The sequence below is a fragment of the Tamandua tetradactyla genome, chromosome 6, assembly GCF_023851605.1.
Source record: "Tamandua tetradactyla isolate mTamTet1 chromosome 6, mTamTet1.pri, whole genome shotgun sequence".
NCBI lineage: Eukaryota > Metazoa > Chordata > Mammalia > Pilosa > Myrmecophagidae > Tamandua > Tamandua tetradactyla.
Window position 1 is genome coordinate 82841556 of NC_135332.1, and position 9128 is coordinate 82850683.

Sequence of the window (9128 nt, forward strand, 5' to 3'; positions counted from 1 at the left end):
TCAATGAAAATATGTGTGCTTGTCTAAGCTAGTGGTTTTCAAATCTTTGAATTTAGGGTATTTTATGGTTTTAAGGTTACTTAGAATCCCAAAGGGCTTTGATTTATATGTATTATGTCTATCAATATTTATCATATTAGAAATTAAAAGAAGGAATTTAAAAATAAACCTGGCGGAGCACTAACCTTCATTTTCCACAGCCTGCTACCACCATGGGAGATCTTCTCCTGTTTATAAGTCCTAGTAAAATTCACATCTAACTCGGCCTAATGTGTCCTTTCATATTTCGGCTGCTCCAACCCAAACCCTAGTTGGATTGGAATAATTGGTGAGCCAGCCAGGAGATCAAGGAGTTGCCAGCTGTTAGTAGGCTGCCTTGGGGAGGGAGAATCCATGGGGAAAACTTCAAATTGGCCTCTATCGTCCAGGTGGCTGCCCTGCCAGATGAATAGGGACCATTGTGAGAGCATGGGGACATCCTGAAAACTCCAGAAAGTTTGCTAACTGCTTTGCAACAGAAAACAGGACAACTATTCATAGGGAATATCCCAAATTAACCTCTATTATCCATGTGGGGAGGGATGGTTGCCCTCCTTGATGAGTGGGAACTGCCATGAGATTATGGGGATGCCCTAAAAATTCCAGCAGGGTTGCTGATGGTTTTGCAACAGATATCAGGACAAATAGTGGTGGCCATAGCATGGCTCCTGTTAGGAGCCCTGCAAAAGGCTACTGAGGCAAAACAAGTGGCAAAAGCCACTTTGTGCTGCTTGAAAGAGGCTTGGAAAGCAAAGGATAAGGGAACATCATGTTTGCATGCAGCAGTTCCAATGGTTGCCTCTTTACTACAAGGAATTAGCACTCAAGGACATCATTATCACTTTGTTTTAGATTTAACTAATGTTTTCTTTAGCATTCCCTTAAATAAGGCCAGTTGTGATGGTTGGGTTCAGATGCCCAATTGGCCAGGTGATGGTGCCCAGTTGTCTGGTCAGGTAGGCACTAGCTTAACCATCACTGTAAGGAAATTTCATGGCTGGTAATAAATCAGAAGGCTGGCTTATTAAATCATCAGTACATTGATTGCATTCATGATTGATTACATCTACAATCAACTAACTTGTCTTCTGTGAGGAGAGAATCCAATCAGTTGGATTTGATCCAATCTGTTGAAGACTTAAAGAAGAAGAGAGAATTTTCACTTCATTTTAAGTTAGCCACCCTCTCCTGTGGAGTTTGCCAAGGACCTTCACTGTTGTCACCAGCCTCACAGACTGCCCTGTAGAATTTGGACTCTTGCATCCCATGTTTGCAAGAGACACTTATATAAATCTCATAATTACAGATATCTTCTGTTGACGCCATTCCTCTAGAAAGCCCTAATACAGCATGGTACCAGGAGTAGTTCTTGAGAAACAGAATCTCAAAAATGGGTTTTTACAATTGGTTTTCTACCCTGACTACATTCCAAGGCACTAATGACTCTGTTTCCAATAATCAAGATGGCACTGACCATCCATGGCATGAGTTGGCAACTGAGACTCGCAAATATCATTTGATTCTGCTAATTGTGTGCTTATACGAAGCAGGACTCTGGGTGAGAATGTTTTTGACATCTTAGAGTTTTGTGGAGTTTAAGAGGTAAAATGATGTTGGCTGGTTCTTCTTAGATCCACTGGATATAGTTGTAAGAGAAAGAAATGAGCTGAAGGCTTCACATTTGCAACTTAAAGGTGGTATAAAGGGTGTAAAAGTTTCCATGTGTGCCCTGAGAAAAAACTTTATTTCTTGTGGTCACAGACGTGAGATCTCTGAAAACCAGACCAAGACTCTCATTGTGGGAGTAGCAAATTCAAACATAAACTAAAATCTCAGCCTTGCAGGGTGTCTGCTGTTAAAGGAAGGGCTTTGATAAGAAAAGAATTGGAGCCATTGATTGTATACCATGTTTGTAGGTCAAGAATGTTTGTATGTTTGTTTATCAAGGTTTTACAAAAAATATCTTAAAAAGAAAGAGAAGAATTGGATCCTAAAACTTGGAATGGGGACATGTGGGTTGATAACGGTGGCAATGAGACATGGAGACCCTAGATTCTGCTAGATACACCTGTAATGGTCTGCCCTGAGGCGGTGGCTACCCAACCTCCACCCTGCCTTGACCAAACAGCTTTCTGGCCTCCATTCCACTGAGGTATCTGCCATCCAATCTCCACCTAAAGAGATTAACCTTAGTGCCTGCTAAACCTGCATCCACTTCCTCGGGGAAACAGCTTTCACTCCTCTCTCTGGAACGATTAATTCTGTTTCACCAGAAGAAACTGCAATGATATGCCCTGAGGGGTAACCGGCTTGAAAGACACACTTAATTCTTTTCATGTTGCACCCTCACTGTCATTTCTTCAAGACTTAGAACTAGACTGAAGTCCCAACAGACCTGGAAAGGTGAGGTACAAAGTTTGACCCGGGAGGACATAAGCTATACTCCAAAAGAACTGCCTGAGTTTTCCAATTTATATAGACAGAAATCAGGGGAATATGTGTGGGAATGGATATTAAGGATGTGAGATAAAAATGGAAGGAATATAAAGTTGGATCAAGCTGAATTTATTGATATGGGCCCATTAAGCAGAGTCTGCATTCAGTCCGTGCTATAGCTCGAGGGGTTAGAAAGGGCAATGACATCTTGTTTGCGTGGGGTTGGTTGAAACATGGATTTAAAGGGGGCTGACAGAATGGAGGGCAGAATTCCAGAACTACCCTGGTATAATGTAAATGAGGGGATCCAAAGGCTTAGAGAGATTGGAAGGTTAGAGTGGATTTATCATGGAAACCTGCTCACACACCCCAGACATTTTAAGAGGACACACCTTTCACTAGGAAGGTGAAAATTGAAGAATAAGTTTGAGATGAGCTCCATTGTTCCTGAAAAGCGCTGTAGTTACCTTACCCTGTAGGCCAGATATTACCGTGGGAACTGTTGTCACTAAGCTGGAGTTCTTAAACACAATGGGGATGAGTGGATCCTGAGTTGGCAGAAGCCAGGTGGCAACAATTAATCACCATAGACAAGGTGGGTGTGGCCACCATAATAGCAGACTCAAAGCAGGAGTCAAAATAATCTGACTCACAGAGACTTGTGGCATTGGCTAGTAGATATTTTACTTCTAGTGAAATTTACCTAGATGAGTAGATGGGCAGTCTGCTAAATTCTTATTTGAGTATAAGCAGAAGAGTTCTAGGTCATGTGAACAGGAGGCTAAATTAAATTGCAAAAATAGAGAATCACGGCATCTTAATCGATTCTCAGACTTAAGACACTTTACAGACCCAGAGCCCCTTGAATGAGGAAAGACCAGGTACCCTTGGGGAAGGACCCTGTACACTGCCCAAAATTTATACTGTTAAATTTCCTTCCCGCCTTCTCCAAAGAGACCTAAGGCATTTTACTAGGGTAATTGCATTGGGGAAAAGGAAACGATCAGATATTTCATGTATTACTAGACACTGCCTCAGAAATGGCACTAATTCCAGAAGACCCAAAACATAACTCTGGTTCACTAGTCAGAGTGGGAGCTTATGGAAGTCAGGTGCTCAGTGGAATTTTAGCTCAGGTCCATCTCACAGTGGGTCCAGCAGGTCCCTGGACCCACTCTGTAGTTATTTCACCAGTTCAGGAATGCATAATTGGAATTGACATACTCAGCAACTGGCAGAATCCCCACATTGGTTCCCTGACTCACAGACTGAGGGCTATTAAAGTAGGAAAGGCCAAGTAGAAGCCACTAGAACTGCCTTCACCTAGCAAAATAGTAAATCAAAAGCAATACCAGTTTCTTGGAGGGGAATGCAGAGATTAGTGCCACCCTTAAGGACTTAAAGGACGCAGAGGTGGTGATTCCCACCACATCGCCATTCAACTTTCCTATTTGGCCTGTGTGGAAAACATATGGGCCCTGGGGTGACGGTGGATTATCATAAACTTAGCCAGGTGGTAACTACAGTTGCAGCTGCTGTTCCAGATACGGTATCATTGCTTGAGCAAATCAATACATCCCCTGGTACCTGGTATGCAGCTATTGATCTGGCAAATGCTTTTCTCTCAAGAGCTGTTAGTAAAGACAATTAGAAACAGTTTGCATTCAGCTGGCCAGGCCAGCAATATATCTTCACTGTCCCACATCAAGATTATATCTACTTTCCATCCCTAAATAATCTTGTCCATAGGGAACTCGACTGTTTCTCCCTCCCACAAGATACCACACTGGTCCATTATATTGATGATATCATGTTGAGTGGACCTAGGGAGCAAGAAGTAGCAACTGCTCTAAACTTATTGGTAATGCATTTGCTTGTCAGGGAATGGGAGATAAATTCAACAAAATTACAGGGGCCTTCCACTTCAGTGAAGTTTCTAGATTCCAGTGGTGTGTGACATGTTGAGTTATCCCTTCTACAATGTAAGATAAACTGTTGTATCGGGCCCCTCCTATGACCAAAAAAGAGGCATAATGCCTATTTGGCCTCTTTGGATTTTGGAGACAACATATTCCCCATTTGGGTGTGCTACTCTGGCCCATTTACCAAGTGACCAGAAAACTACTAGTTTTGAGTGAGGACCTAAATAAGAGGAGGCTCTGTAACAAGTTGAGGCTGCTGTGCAAGCTGTTTTGCCACTTAGACCATATGATCCAGCAGATCCAGTGGTGCCCAAAGTGTCTGTGGCAAATAAAGATGCTGTCTGGAGACTTCGGCAAGGCCCCAGAGGAGACTCACAAGGCTGATCCTTAGGATTTTGGAGCAAAGCCTTGCCATCTTCTGCAGATAACTATTCTCCTTTTGAAAAACATCTTTTGACCTGCTACTGTGCCTTGTTAGAGACTGAACTGTGGGCCACCAAGTTACCATGAGACCTGAGTTGCCTATCATGAGCTAGGTGTTGTCTGAACCACCAAGTCATAAAGTTGGGTGTGCACAGCAGCAGTCCATCATAACATGCAAATATTATACACGAGATAGGGCTTGAGCAGGTCCTGAAGGCACAAGTAAGTTACATGAGGAAGTGGCACATATGTCTATGGCCCCCACTTCTGCCACATTACCTTCCCTTTCCAAAACCAGAGCTATGGCCTCTTGGGGAGTTCCTTACAATCAGTTGACTGAGGAAGAGAAAACTCAGGCCTGGTTACAGATGGTCTGTCTACACGATATGCAGGTACCACCCAAAAGTGGAGAGCTGCAGCACTAAAGCCCCTTTCTGGGATATCCTTGAAGGACAGTAGTGAGCGGAAATCTTCCCAGTGAGTAGAACTTTGAGCAGTGCACCTGGTTGTTCATTTTACTTAGAATTAGATCTGGCCAGAGATGGATTTGTATACTGACTCATGGGCTGTGGCTAACGGTTTGACCATTGCTCAGGGACTTGGAAGGAGCGTGATTGGAAACTTGGCAACAAAGAGGTCTGAGGAAAAGGCATGTAGATAGACTTTTTGAATGGGCAAAAAACATGAAGATATTTGTTTCCCATGTGAATGCTCACCGGAGGGTGACTTCAGCAGAAGGTTTTAATAATCAAGTGGATAAGATGACCCTTTCTAAGGATTCAAGTCAGCCTCTTTCCCCAGCCACTCCTGCCTTTGCCCATGGATTCATGAACGAAGTGGTTATGGTGGTAGGGATGGAGGTTATGCATGGGCTCAGCCACATGGACTTCCACTCACCAAGGCTATGGCCACTGCTGAGTGCCCAATCTGCCAGTAGCAGAGACCCACATCTAGTCTCAGATATGGCAGTGTTCCCTGAGGTGATCAGCCTGCTATGTGGTGGCAGTTTGATTACATTGGACGTCTTTCATCATGAAAGGGTGAGTGATTTGTTCTAACTAGAATAGACACACTCTCTGGAGATGGGTTTGCCTTCCCTGAACCCAATGTTTCTCCTAAAGCTATCATCCATGGACTTATGGAATGTCTTATCCACCCTCATGGTATTCCACACAGCATTGCTTCTAATCAAGGAACCCACTTCACAGCAAATGAAGTGTGGGAATAGGCAGATGCTCATGGAATTCTCCTGTCTTACCATGTTCCCATTTTCCAGAGGCACCTGGGTGCATAAGAGGGTAGAATGGCCTTTTCTTTTCTTTAGGGAAAGCAGGCTGTTATATTTATTCAAACACTATAAAAGGTTGCAATATAAATAAAACAAAATTAGTTTTTAAAAGTTATATTCCAGAAACTCATGTGTATCCAAATTCTGACCAAATTAAGATAAAAATACAATGCATAGAAAGGCTATTGCAACTCAAAGAGCAAGAAATAATGAACAGAAAAGACTTGCCAATAAGGGTGTCACATAAACATACAAATCTAAAGTTTTAATGCTACATGAACAAACTTTAAGTAAACCTGTTAGCTATGTTTTTCCAACATTAGTGTTTTATACTACAAATATACAGAATGTATGAAATCTTTAATTCGTGTAATATAGTCTTAACAAGTGTAAGCCAAGGGGAATGTGAGAAATCTGTGAAAATGTACATTTCAGAAAGAATCCAACCTGAAATGCATTAACACGCTATTACAAAGTGACCCACAAAAATGCTTATCTGTTGCAACTTTACATATAGAATTCTTACTGGGGATTTTCATAATGTCCATATTGAAGGAAAACTACTTATGTGGGGAGTTACAATATCAGAGATCACTGTAAATTAAATAGCATGAGTGAAAAAACATACAATTCGCAAGAGCAAAAGGTTAGAAAACTAAATACTGTGGAAAAGATTTATTAGTCTGTACAAGTGGTTTTGATAAACTATTCGTTACTTGTTATAGTAAATGATCAAGATTAGCATTGCAACAGTATTCTCTCACACATATCAGAATTTAGAAGCAATACGCCTTTCTCAAATTGTCATTTAGGGTCTCTATCCCACCCCTCAAAACACAGAAATAGGTTTTTAATAATGCTAGCCATTTAGAAAGTCATAAGATACAGGTCTTCATAAACATTAAACAAGCTATAATTGAGGTACTTGGACAAACACTACCAACATTCATGAAAAAAAAAAAGTATTGGATTGCAAAGTGGTAAGTATATATGAATTACAATAAACATGCTGCTCATGTTCTTGTGAAACCAAAGGTGGGGGGAAATCATCTCGCCATCCTGTCAAACACAGCAAAACCCAACAGGCTGTGCAAAGGGTTCACTCATCCAATGAACGTACCACAAATTAAAATCTCTGGGTAAGCAACCAAGTTACTCACTGCTTTAATGTATTGTTCTAGTCTGCTAGCTGCCGGAATACAACACACCATAGACAGATTGGCTTTTAATAAAAGGGGATTTATTTTGTTAGTTCTTCAGAGGAAAGGCAGCTAACTTTCCACTGGGGTTCTCTCTTATGTGGGATGTCACAGAGTGATCTCTGCTGGCCTTCTCTCCAGGCCTCTGAGTTCCAACAACTTTCCGTGGGGTAATTTCTTTCTGCATCTCCAAAGGCCTGGGAGCTGCGAGCGCTGAGATGAGGTATGCTGAGCTGCTTGGGCTGTGCTATGTTGCGCTCTCTCATATAAGCACCAGCCAGTTAAGTCAAACATCATTCATTGCAGCAGGCACGCCTCCTAGCCAACTGCAGATGTAATGAGCAACAGATGAGGTTCATGTACCATTGGCTCATGTCCGCAGCAACAAAACTAGGTGCGTTCACCTGGCCAAGTTGACAACTGAATCTAACTACCACATGTATCAATGCTAGTTTAGAAGTATCATCAAAACAAAAAGATTTGACTATAAGTGGCCTGGGCTACATTGTTTAATAAGAATTTTGCATAGTATTAAAAGAGAATCTGCCCAATCACATCCTAGAAAAGCTGTTGAATCATGCTCTTTAGTATTCCTGAAGGAATACCTCAGTTTGACACTACATGTACAACTTCCAGTGTTTCCAGGAACTCTATGGACCAAGTAATTCAGTAAATTATAGGAGGATATAAGTAATGAGGAGATCAAAATCAGACTTGTATCAACATATACTGGATGGATAGATTTTTTTAAATTCCATGATAAATATAATTCATAAAATCAAATATACTCAATTTGATTTTCATGTTACATAAAAAACTGTGGACTGCAAATTTATGCATGCTTACTATAATGTTTTACCTGGGAAAGCTGGTGAGTGGGATTTCTTGCAAATATTTACTGCTATGATACAAAACAAGTATGTGCAAACTGCAAGGTCCCTAAAAGAGCAGTTAGAGTTTATATACAGAAAGATGTCACTATCTGATCAAATATGAAAGAGAGAATTTCCCAGAGTTTATAACGTGGATCAATAACCACCACAGTCATCTCCTCCTTGGCCTTCTTTCCTGTGTGACAGTTTCACTGCTTTATTCTGGTTCTCACTTTTCCACAGTCCAGGGGTAAAGGCGCATAGGACACCATCACAGGTTTTTGCACTTGCCTCTTATCAATTTTATTTGCAACTAGCAAGTTTATGATGTCATTTCTTGTGCAATATGTTTCCAATTCATCTAACCAATTATCCAGCTTAAGAAAGGTGTCTCTTGCTGTGACATCATAAACTCATATAACACCCTGTGCTCCTGTACAATAGCTGAGAGTTAATGTTCTGAACCGCTCTTGACTGGCCGTCTCCTGTTGTTGCTGCAGGTTCTGGATAAAAAGTATCATCTGTGAACCTCAAGAGCAGGCTGGACTTGTGTACCCCACTTTCACTGATGGTGAGTATCTTTAATATGGTCAGCACATCCTCATCCATCCTGACCCATTCAACTCCGAGCCCAGCTGGCTGCCCCAGTCTGGCTCTCAACCCTGTCCCCGGGAGAACTGCTGCGCTTCTGGAATGGTCTTTCGAAGACCCAATTATGGTGCCAACCAGGTGGCAACTCCTGGCAGGGCTGGGGCAGTGTTCTCCGGGAGGCTGTGTCTGCTCTGAATCAGCGTTCACCCTATGGTGCTTTCTCTCTTCGGTAGGATTCATTCGTTGAGGAATCAAGGAGAGGAAAGGGGAGTGGCACCTCTCAACTCTAGTGATCCACTAGAAAAGTTTGCTTCCTGTCCATGCAACCTCCATCTCTGCTGGTCAACAGGTCTTAGTT

General features: G+C 41.9%; 1 pseudogene; it reads right to left on the reverse strand.

Moving 5' to 3' along the window:
- Positions 1-8285: 8285 nt before the first annotated feature.
- On the reverse strand, positions 8286-8788 carry LOC143686178 (ras-related protein Rab-18 pseudogene; annotated as a pseudogene).
- Between the last annotated feature and the right edge of the window lie 340 nt (positions 8789-9128).